This window comes from Arachis hypogaea, chromosome 3 (genome assembly GCF_003086295.3).
Source record: "Arachis hypogaea cultivar Tifrunner chromosome 3, arahy.Tifrunner.gnm2.J5K5, whole genome shotgun sequence".
Classification (NCBI taxonomy): domain Eukaryota; kingdom Viridiplantae; phylum Streptophyta; class Magnoliopsida; order Fabales; family Fabaceae; genus Arachis; species Arachis hypogaea.
This window is the reverse complement of record NC_092038.1, coordinates 85,042,870-85,055,691: the sequence shown is the minus strand read 5'-3', so window position 1 is coordinate 85,055,691 and position 12,822 is coordinate 85,042,870.

The window sequence follows — 12,822 nt, the reverse complement described above, 5'->3', positions numbered from 1 at the left end:
CAGAGAACCAAGTATCAGATCATCTATCCCGAATAGAACCAATAGAAGGGGCGTCCCTCCCTCTCACTGAGATCTCTGAAAATTTTCCAGATGAGCACCTCTTTGCCATCCAGGAAGTGCCATGGTTCGCATAATTTACAAACTATAAGGCTGTGAGATTCATACCCAAAGAGTACAGTAGGCAGCAATTAAACAAATTGATCACGGATGCAAAATACTATCTTTGGGATGAATTATATCTCTTCAAGAGATGTGTAGACGGAGTAATCCATAGATGTGTTCCTAAAGAAGAAGCACAGAAATCCTCTGTCACTGCCATGGATCACAGTATGGAGGACATTTTGGAAGTGAGCGAACAGCCACAAGAGTCCTCCAGTGTGGCTTCTACTGTCCTACTCTCTATAAAGACTCCCAAGTGTTTGTACTTAATTGTGACAGTTGCCAAAGATCTGGCAATCTGCCTCACAGTTATGCCATGCCTCAACAAGGTATCTTGGAGATTGAGTTGTTTGATGTATGGGTATTGACTTCATGGGGCCTTTCCCACCATCATACTCAAACACTTATATTTTGGTGGCAGTGGATTATGTATCCAAATGGGTGGAAGCTATTGCAACACCCACTAACGATACTAAGACAGTAATGAAATTCCTCTAGAAACACATCTTCAGCAGATTTGGTATCCCTAGAGTACTAATTAGTGATGGGGGCACTCATTTCTGCAATAAACAGCTTTACTCTACTTTGGTTCGATATGGAGTTAGCCACAGGGTAGCTACTCCATAGTCCATATCATCCACAGACAAATGGGCAAGCTGAAGTCTCTAATAGAGAACTTGAAAGAATCCTGGAATGGACTGTGATTAATCGTAGAAGGGATTGGACAAGAAGCTTGGATGATGCTCTGTGGACATACAGAACAGCATTCAAGACACCTATAGGAACTTCTCCATACCAGCTGGTGTATGGAAAAGCCTGTCACTTGCCAGTGGAACTGGAACATAAGGCCTATTAGGCAACCAGATTCCTAAACCTTGATGCCAAGTTAGCTGGAGAAAAACGATTGCTCCAGTTAAATGAGCTAGAGGAATTCAAACTCAATGCTTTCGAAAATGCAAAAATTTACAAAGAGAAAGCAAAAAGATGGCATGATAAGAAACTATCATCCAGAGTCTTTGAGCCAGGGCAAAAAGTTCTGCTATTTAATTCTAGGCTCAGATTATTCCTCGGGAAATTGAAATCCTGATGCAAAAATTCATTGTTAATGGACAGAGAGTCAAACATTATCTTGAAAGCAATTTTGAGCAAGAATGCTCAAAATTGAGACTTGATTAAAGCTCAGAAATAGTCCAGCTAAAGACAATAAAGAAGCGCTTGCTGGGAGGCAACCCATCCATTTACAAAGCTTATTTGTTAATTAATTGATTTTTACAGGTTTATGTCAATTATCTTCAAGGTAAAATAGAAATTGCTTGAGTTCACAAAGTTACAAAAGGATTCGTAGGATAAAACAGCAAAAAGGAAGCTCACTGGTGCGAAAAAGCCAGTAAGAGCTGTTTTGGGCGCTGAACGCCCAGAAGAAGGACATACTGGGCGTTCAACGCTAGTAAGGATAGCCATCTGGGCGTTGAAGGACAGAAAGTAGCATCTTCTGGGCGTTGAAAGAAGCACCTTCTGGGCGTTCAACGCCAGATTTACAACGTCCTGGGCGTTCAGAAAAATGCCCAGTGACAAAGGAGTTCCTGGTGTTCAACACCAGCTAGAAGCAACAGCTGGGCGTTGCACACCCAGGAGAAGTTGCAAATGGGCGTTAAACACCCAAAACATGCAGCGTTTGGGCGTTTAACGCCAGGATTGTGGGGAGGACGTAATTTCATTTTTACTTCACATTTTTTTCAATTTTCATATTTCAATTCATGATTTCTTGCATAAACATGTTACAAACTCTCATCCTTCAATTCCAAAAATTTTAATCCTAATTTCTAAAATCCCTTTATCAAAAATATCAAATGTATCTTAATTCATAAACACAAATCCTTTTTCAAACCCCATCCAACTTATTTTCAAATCTTTTTCAAAAATCAATTATCTTTTCAAATTAATCCCAAATCTTTTTTTTTTAAATTCAGATTTATCTTTTTCAAATATCTTCTATATCTTTTTCCTATCATATTTATCTTTTACAAATCATATCTTCTATCCTATCTTTCTTCAAATTTTTCGAAAACCCACCCCCTCCCTTTAAATCTGTGATCACTAAACCATACCCACTAAGATCATGGCTCCTAAAGGAAAACAACCCACTCCAAGAGGCAAGAAAGAGAGTATTCCAAAATCACTTTGGAATCAAGGGAAGTTCTTAACCAAAGAACATTCAGACCATTACTACAAAATAATGGGTCTAAGGTCAGTGATCCCGAAAGTCAAATTCGATCTGAAGGAAGATGAATATCCGGAGATCCAAGAGCAAATTCAAAACAGGAGCTGGGAAATCCTAAAACAAAGGTGGGAAGAAACATGGTTCAAGAATTCTACGCTAATATGTGGCAAACAGACAGGCAGAGAATATCTGGAACTGTTCTCTAAGACTATCGGACCTTGGTCAGAGGAAAGATTGTTCACATCCACCCTGACAAAATCAGCGAGATCTTTAAGCTACCTCAGCTAAAATATGACCCCGACTCCTTTAATAGGAGAATGATGAGAACAGATAAAGGCCTGGACAAGATTCTAGAGGACATATGCCTCCCTAGAACCAGGTGGACCACCAGCACCAAGGGCGTCCCAAACCAACTCAAGAGAGAAGATCTCAAACCAGTCGCCAGAGGTTGGCTGGACTTCATTGGGCGTTCTATACTGCCCACTAGCAACCACTCTGAAGTCACCATTAAAAGAGAAGTGGAAGTTCATCAGCTGATTTCGTGTGAACTTTACATAATTGCAAACAAGAACTCAAAAGATGCTAAATTGGCTTATCCAAGCTTAATATCTATGCTATGTAAAGATGCTAGAGTGAAGATGGGAATAACTGAGTATATCTCAGTTGAGCAACCAATTACCAAAATATCAATGGAAAAATAACAAGTGCAAGATGACCCCATTAAGAGGAGAGCACAGGAATTCCTCTCGGAAATCCTGCAAATTGAATACTGGGAGCATCTTGAAGCATCTGTTACCAAGTTGCAAGAAGATATGGACCAAATAAAGGAAGAACAGAATAATCAAAATAGCATGCTTTGCAAATTGCTCGGGGAACAAGAAGAGCAAAGGCGTGACTTGAAGGAACTTAAGCGTCAAAAATTATCTCTTGAAGGACCAAGCACCCCACAGACTAGAGGATCCACTTCCCAAAATAAAGGTTGTTGAGTCCTAATTTTAACTTTAACTCTGTGATATTTGTTCTTACAGGAATTTACCTTAGAAGTTATATAGGAGTAGTAGTAATTAGTATATCTATTTTGATTTTATCTCCAATTAAGCTATAATTTATTTTTCGCATTATCATCAAACATGAATAAAGAGGCAATTTATTTTTTCGAGTTCTTAATAAGAAAAATTCTAATTATTTAGATGTGGTGGCAATACTTTTTGTTTTCTGAATGAATGCTTGAACAGTGCATATTTTTATACTGAATTTCATGAATGTTAAAATTGTTGGCTTTTGAAAGAATGATGAACAAGTGAAATATTATTGATGATCTGAAAAATCATGAAATTGATTCTTAAAGCAAGAAGAAGCAGTGAAAAAAAAAGAGGAATCATTTGATAAAGAAAAAGAAAAAGCCAACAACCCTTAAAACTAAAAGGCAAGGGTGAAATGGATCCAAGGCTTTGAGCATCAATGGATAGGAGGGTCTAAGGAAATAAATCCAGGCATAAGTGGCTAAATCAAGCTGTCCCTAACCATGTGCTTGTGGTATGCAGGTCCAAGTGAAAAGCTTGAGACTGAGTGGTTAAAGTCGTGATCCAAAGCAAAGGAGTGTGCTTAAGAACTCTGGACACCTCTAATTGGGGACTCTAGCAAAGCTAAGTCACAATCTGAAAAGGTTCACCCAGTTATGTGTCTGTGGCATTCATGTATCCGGTGGTAATACTGGAAAACAAAGTGCTTAGGGCCACGGCCAAGACTCATAAAGTAACTGTGTTCAAAAATCAACATATATACTAGGAGAATCAATAATACTATCTGAATTCTGAATTCCTATGGATGCCAATCATTCTGAATTTCAAAGGATAAAGTGAGATGCCAAGACTATTCTGAAGCAAAAAGCTACTAGTCCCGCTCATCTAATTGGAAACTGAGCTTCACTTAAAACTCTGAGATATCATTGCTTCTTAATTTCTTTTGATCCTATTTTATTTATCTAGTTGCTTGGGGACAAGCAACAGTTTAAGTTTGGTGTTGTGATGAGCGGATATTTTATACGCTTTTTGGGGGTAATTTCATGTAAATTTTAGTATGTTTTAGTTAGTTTTTAGTAGATTTTTATTAGTTTTTAGGCAAAAATCATATTTCTGGACTTTACTATGAGTTTGTGTATTTTTCTGTGATTTAAGGTATTTTCTGGCTGAAATTGAGGGAGCTGAGCAAAAATCTGATTTAGGCTGAAAAAGGACTGCCGATGTTGTTGGATTCTGCCCTCCCTGCACTCGGAATGGATTTTTTGGAGCTACAAGAGACTAATTGGCGCAATCTCAATTGGGTTGGAAAGTAGACATCCAGGGCTTTCCAACAATATATAATAGTCCATACTTTGTGCGCCAGAAACAGGTTGCAAGTTGGAGTTCAACGCCAGAAACAGGTTACAACCTGGCGTTCAACTCCAGAAACAGCCCAGGCACGTGAGAAGCTTAAGTCTCAGCCCCAGCACACACGAAGTGGGCCCCAGAAGTGGATTTCTACACTATCCATCTTAGTTTACTCATTTTTCTATAAACCAAGGTTACTAGTTTAGTATTTAAACAACTTTTAGAGATTTATTTTGCATCACATGACATTTTTAGATCTGAACTTTCTACCTTTGTGACGGCATGAGTCTCTAAACTCCATTGTTGGGGGGTGAGGAGCTTTGCAGCGTGTCGATGAATTAATGCAATTATTTCTGTTTTCCATTCAAAAACGCTTGTTCCTATCTAAGATGTTCATTCGCGCTTCACTATGAAGAAGGTGATGATCCGTGACACTCATCACCTTCCTCAATCCACGAACGTGTGCCTGACAACCACCTCCGTTCTACATTAGATTGAATGAGTATCTCTTAGATTCCTTAATCAAAATCTTCGTGGTATAAACTAGAACATTTTGGCGGCCACCCTTGAGGATCCGAAAAGTCTAAACCTTCTCTATGGTATTCCGAGTAGGATTCAAGGATTGAATGGCTATGACGAGCTTCAAACTCGCGATTGTTGGGCGTGATGACAAACGCAAAAGAATCAATGGATTCTATTCCGACATGATCGAGAATCAACAGATGATTAGCCGTGCTGTGACAGAGCATTTAGACCATTTTCACTAAGAGGATGGGAAATAGCCATTGACAACGGTGACGCCCTACATACAGCTTGCCATGGAAGGAGCCTTGCGTGTGTGAAGAGGAGGACAAGGGAAAAGCTGAAATTCAGAGGACAAAGCATCTCCAAAAACTCCAACATATTCTCCATTACTGCATAATAAGTATTTATTTCAGGCTCTTTTACTTTTTACAATTGAAACTAAAAATTATTATTGATATTATATCCTGACTAAGAATAATAAGATAACCATAGCTTGCTTCAAGCCAACAATCTCCGTGGGATTCGACCCTTACTCACGTAAGGTTTTACTTGGACGACCCAGTGCACTTGCTGGTTAGTCGTGCAAAGCTGTGAGAAATAGTCCATTAATATTGGCATACACAATTTTGTGCACCACACTCCACCATGGTAACATTGTTCTTACCCTTTCTCTTTGTTATTAGTCTTGAATTCTTGCATTTTTTTGCTTATCTTAGCTGGATTAGGCTAGTTTAATTTTGAGTTTGGAGGGTTAATTTTCAAATGAATCATGCATTTATGGATTTTTGAATGTTTGGGGTTGAAATATGTGTTGAGCTAAGGCTTGGTGCATTAGATTTTGAAGAAAAATTTTTTAAAATATAGGGCATCTGTGCGTGCACACCCACATGTGCGTGCACACACAACTGCTATTTTCTGCTTCCTGTGCGTGCGCACCGACCTGTGCGCACACACACTAATGGTTATGCCCTCTGCTCGCACCGCCAGCACAGCTTGTGCGCGAGCGTCCCCTGTGTTTTGCACCCTGTGCGTACGCACCAGCTCGTTCGTACGCACACCCACCCTTTGTACGCAAGCACACATGATCCTTTATAAAAAAAAGGAGACTCTTCTGTGTGTTCGCACACGCTTGTGCATACGCACACTTCTTGATCCCCTTTCTGTTTAGAGTGTTCGCACACCCTTGTGCGTCTGCTCACCTTCCTTGATTCATCTTGTGTGCGTACGCACAGGTGCTATTTTTGGCAAAATTTTTATTGCATTTTTCTTTGAGCGCTAACACACTTCCACTCCCTCCACCCCTTTCTTCTCTTACCTTTCCCATGTTTCTCCCCTTGTTTTCCTTTCTTTTCATTGTATCTTATTTTCATTTTAGTAGTTATATTAGTTTTGGTTTACTTGTTTCGAAATTAAATTAGTTGCAAGTGTTTGCTTGATGTTGATTGGGTTGCTTCTTGATTGAATTTCATCAATGCACTTATACTTTGCTTTAATATTATTAACTAATGGGTTTGGTAATTTTTGTTTTGATTGTACCACTAGTACAAATTATATAAGTGCATTGAATTAAGTGATTTGAGTTGAAATTACTTGTTCATCATGATTTTTCATGTCAAATTCATCACATGTCCAGTACTTGTTCCTTGTTAATGCTTTGCATTTGTTTGAATGACTTAACTTGATTCTTATAAAGCCTGTCACTTTTTTGTAACAAGTACATTTACCATGTAACTATTGCATTATGTGTCATGTTGAACAAGTAGGTTGTTTTTAATCATGGAATTGGTTATTGTTTATTGTGCTTCTATATCATTTTGCGCCTTCATTTACATAATTTCAATATCCAACACCTCATATACTCAATTCACTTTTGTGGTTACCTAGGGTTGCTTGTGCTTAAAGTTTTGCTTATTCTTTAATTGCAACCTAGGCTACTTAATTGAGGAATACATACTATTACTCTTTGATTGTGTGGATACCATTCTAACCGGCAGTTGTGTGTGTTCCAACCGCGCGCATAATTGGAATACACACATGGCTATTTTTTTTTATCATACCACACTTCTATGAAAACTTCCTCAATTAGGTGCTTATTTACTCACCCCTTTATCCTTTTTGTGTTACTTGCCTTATGATTTTTAATTATACCTTATTCACTCTTATTGGAGGATGAGACATAACGGCAAGAAGCCAAGAGAGGAGGATGACACCAAAGATGGAGATGCCGAGAATGCATCAAACTTGCCACTTTCCATACAACCCGAGCCCCCGTACCCACCAACTGAAGGTGGAGCCTCATAGCCATTCTCCCCGGATTGTGTTCATGCATGGAGGACCGTGCAACGCTTATGTATGGGGGAGGATCGGCAACTTCCAGGGGGGTAAAATTATTTTCTTGAACACTTTGCAATACCTTTTAGTTCTTTTCCTTCAAATTTTTGCAATTTTGTTCTTATTGCATTTTGTTTGGCTTGGTTTGTTTGTATATATTTCTTTAGTGCTTATAGTTATATGATAATAAATATTTGCATGATTGCATGATTTAGTGAATAAGTTTGGTAAAACAACATGAAATTTTCATGAAATCTTTCTTAGGGCATGTGATAAACCACTATTTTATGATATTTCTTATGCTCAATTGAGTGGTTTCTATCAAATCTTTGATCACTTATTCATATAAATTGCATGGTTTTACATTTCCTTCCTTATTTCTTAATATATGTGAAAATATGTTTCCTAGACCATAAAATTATTAATTTTAATTATCCTTTATTACCATTCGATGTTGTGATCTGTGTTTTGAGTATTTTCAAGCATTATAGGGTAGGAATGGCTTAGAGAACAGAAAGAAAACATGCAAAAGTGGAAGGAACGCGTGAAAATGATGTTTTGACAGAAATGGCAGCGACGCGCACGCATGGACGACGCGGACGCGTGACTCGCGCAGAACCCAAGCGACGCGCACGCGTGGACGACGCGAACGCATGCCTAGTGCAAAGCACAAGTGACGCGTATGCGTGACTGACGCGTACACGTGACAAGAAAAACTTTCAAATGACACGCACGCGTGACCCACGCGAATGCGTGAGGGACGCCACGTGCAGAAAATTGCAGAAAACGTCCCCAGCGATTTCTGGACTCCTTTTCGGCCCAAATCCAAGCCTAGAAAACACATATTAGAGGCTATAAGGTGGGGGAATGCATCCATTCAAAAAAGACATTGACACAACATTCATTATTCACAATTTTAGCTTTAGATGTAGTTTTTAGAGAGAGAGAGGCTCTCTCCTCTCTCTTAGGATTTAGGATTTAGGATTTCTCTTAATTTTAGGATTGCTTCTTCTCAATTCCAGGTTCAATGTTCCTTTAATTTGATTTCTCTTCTAATTTAATTTGTTTCTTCTCAATTTTATTATTTATTTAATTGCTTTCAATTTTATTTCCATTATCATGTCTCTTTTCTATTCCAAACTCCCAACAAGAAAGATGGTATGCATTATTATAGAGTAGACTCCCAACTTGACTTGGGGGTTAATTAAAAGGAGGCACTTGAGTTGGAATGCTCAAGTGATTAGTTAAATTGGAAGTTGTTGGCTAATTCTGTATTTACTAACGCTAGACCTTCCCAAGGGAAAGGACTAGGATTTGCGAATAAGAGTTAGCTCAATAACTTGACTTTCCTTTATTTAGTAAGGGTTAACTAAGTGAAAATAACAACCTTTTGATACTACGCTTGAGAAAATTCCAACAAGGTTAGAACTTCCAATTAATCATTTCTCCAGTCAAGGCTTTTTGTTTATTTAGAATAATATAAATCTCTTTTAATTTTCATTGCTTAAATTTATGATCATATGCTTGTGCTCATTGCCCAAACTCCAAATTTTCCAAAAACTCATAACCAATAATAAATACACTTCCCTGCAATTCCTTGATAAACGACCCGAGGTTTCAATACTTTGGTTATAAATTTTATTGGGTTTTCTTAAGTGAGAACCAAACTTTTGTACGAAAGGATTCTTTGCTGGTTTAGAAACTATACTTGCAACGAGAATTGAATTGTGAAATTCTTTACTAGTAGAAATCCGCTCGTCAAAATGGCGCTGTTGCCGGGGATTCGCAAACATGTGCCTTATTATTGGTTATTGTAAATATTTGCTTTTGCTTGTTTATTTGTTTTCGTTTTTGTTTTTAGTTTTTATTAACTACTATGAATTCTCACCCCTCTGGATTTAAGTTTGGTTCCAATGTTGTTGTAAGGAATGGAAGCTATAACAGGAACATGCATCAAGGTCAAAGCAATCACAGATGGAAGGAGCCATGAAGATCTGATCAACCCTTTAGGCAACAACACCTTCCAAGATACCATAGACAACGACAATCTTACAATGCATGCCAAGACAATAGTTATGGTGGACCTTCTCGTGACAACCAACACCCACCAAATTACTATAGTCAAGAGCCATTCCGAGGAGCGTACCAAGATGATGGATATGGTGGACACCCTTGTAGCTATCAACAAGCCCCGCCATATGTTCATGAACCTCCTCCTCAACATAACATTGAACCACCATACTCACAAGCCAACTACAACCATTCAGCTCTTTATGACCCTAACCCATATCCACCCCAATTCCAACCCAACTACTCCCAAGAACCACCACTTCCATATGCACCATGCCCATATCCAATGGAACAAGAATTAAAGGACCGTCTCAAGGAAACAGTGAACCAATTTCATGCAACTCTTCACCAATTGGAGCAAGCGATAAATCGATTAGCATCCCATCCTTCGGACGTTCAAGGAACCCCCATGGTTTCATGTGGAGAATCTAATGAAGAACGTAGCATGAAGGAGACACTGGAAGCCCCGAAAGACACTAAAGAGCATGACTTTGTACTGGAACAAGTAGAGAAAGCCGAATTTATCGAAGAAGAAGAATTGGTTGAAGACTTAGGAGACGCTGAACCTCCATGGGAATCACAAATTGCAGAGAATTTCACCAAAAAAATTACAACTGATGCCAAAGAGGATACTGCACTACTCCCAAGGCATGTATCTTATGAAGAATTGGACGAAACAGATAAAGAAGCTAATTCCCTTGGCAGTGATGATCATGAATCAAACTCTTCTAATGATGAACTTACATCCACAATTGAACTCTTTGAGCTTGAAGAATCTTCCCCAAGTGAATACGAAGCCGATGTGGAGGTAGACTTCTCTCAACCTCCAACTTATGACTTGAGTGATGAGGAAGAAATCGTATACTTTGATCAAGTCATGGTTGCAGTTGAAGATGTTTGTCAGGAAATGGAAATGTTCACAGAGGAGTACAAAGAAGTAGAGCTTGCAAAACCACTGGAAACACCTCTCCCAAGGTCGTTACCACCCAATACAACCTTCAAGTGGGTAAAATCCTTAGCCTTTATCTTCACCTTTCCACTTGAATATGGTTTGCTTGAAACCGATGGCCAGCTTGGAGGTCTTTGTGGCTTTAAGAGCAAAAGGGAAATGGTTTGTGATGACATGTCATCATATACCTATTTTTCTATGCTCTTTCATACAAGAAATTAATGATTTGTGCTTAAATATTGAATGCTTTTGTACTTAAATGATATATTTTCTTGATATTTTAATTTTATAAATCTTGTAGGAAATAAGAAGAAAAAGAAGCAAAGAAGAACAAAAAAAGGAGAAAAAAAGAGCTTTGGGTACACTTTGAAGTTGGGGTACACTTTGGAGCCTTAGGCCATGCTTTTAAAAGCGTGGCCCATGACCAAATCAAAGAAAGAAGCAGCCAGCACGCACACTGCCCTGCTCTTGCCAAGGGCAGGGCAGAATCGTGATGCAAAGTGAGGTTGGAAGCAAGAATTTTCGCTAAGGTAAAATCTGGGCGCTCACAGCATGACCATGCCTCCTTCAAAGGGCTATAACTTGAGCTACAGACATCCAATTGATGTGCTTCCAGTTGCATTGGAAAGCTGACATTCAAAGCTTTCCAACGATATATAGAAATCCATATTTGGCATACAATTGAGGCAGGAACGAAAGGCATCTTTAAGGGCCAAAAACAAGCAAAAATAAACCAAAATGCTTCCACCAAGGCTCGAAGAGGGAGACACAAGGAAACCAAGGAAGTCTGCCCTCAAGGAGAGCAGAATGCCCTCTTGGAGGGCAATGTCGTGTTCTATTCAGGTAAATTCAAGGAAAAATTGCAACAACTTCCTCCACCAAGTTTCGAACACAAGACCTTCAAGGAAGTAAAGGCTTAGGCTTGGCGCACACAAGCGCATCATGGCACGGTCAAGGAATGTGGTGCGCGCACAAGACACACCAAGGCAACATTGCCCTGCCCTCCACAAAGGCAGGGCAGCATCTTCACACACCAAGCTCGCACGCACAAGCACCAGCACGCACACTTTCCTGCCCTGCCCTCCACAAGGGCAGGGCAGTCTCCTGGGAGCAAATAATCATGGGCCAAAAATTCAATTTCATATAAATTCAATTCCTCACCAAATTGAATCAAGGCCATCCAAGACCCATTCTCCCTCAAATCCAAAGCAAGCAAAAGCCCACTCAACATAACTCAAAGGCACACAGAGAAGCTAGATTAGGAATTTCATTTTTTGTAAATTTGTTTTTAATTTCAATTTCATTTTATTTTCATTTTTTTATTTTGTAAAGCCTATATAAAGGCATCAATTAGAGCTCGGAGGTGGGGGGCTAGCACACTAGGGAGTATTAGGATTTGAGAGCTCTCTCTCTTAGTTTTGATTGCTGTTTTGGAATTTTGGATTGGGAAGGAAGGAATTCTGTTTCATTCCTGATTTGAGATTCATCTTGTTCTCTTACTGCATAACTCAATTTTCATTTGCTGTTTTAAATCTTCTTCTTCTGCAATCTGTTCTTTTAATTTTCTGCAACTTCTCTCTTGTTGGATCAAGGAAGGACTTGAGATCTATACTTGTTTTCTAGTCTCTTCCACTCCTGAGATCTTCAGCATCCTTTTAATTGCTGCAAATTAAGCATTGCTTTTCTGTTTTTAAATTCTTCAAGGCATTTTACTCTTTTGCTTAAGATCTACTGCAATTCAATTCATCTTTAGTTCTTCTGTTTATTGCAATTTATTTTCTCTTGTTTAATTTCTGAAATTCCAGCACCCACTCTCCTTTATATTTGATGCAATTTATATTTCTTGTCATTTAAGATTCTTGCAATTTACATTTCTTGCTCTTTAAGTTACTTGCCAATTTACATTCTGCAACTTTAAATTCATTGTCATTTACTTTTTGTTAGCTACAATTTCACACAGTTCACTCAATGTTAGCTTGACTAAACTAATCACCCACTAAAATTGCTTGATCCATCAATTCCTGTGGGATCGACCTCACTCTAAGTGAGTTATTACTACTTGATGCGACCCGGTACACTTGCCGGTTGGATATGTGTGTTGGAAATTCATTTTTCCACAAAAACACCATCAGTTAGTAATAGGAGTTGGTATGCAAGATTCGATATGGTTCTACGCTTCAAATTGAGGTGCCAGGATA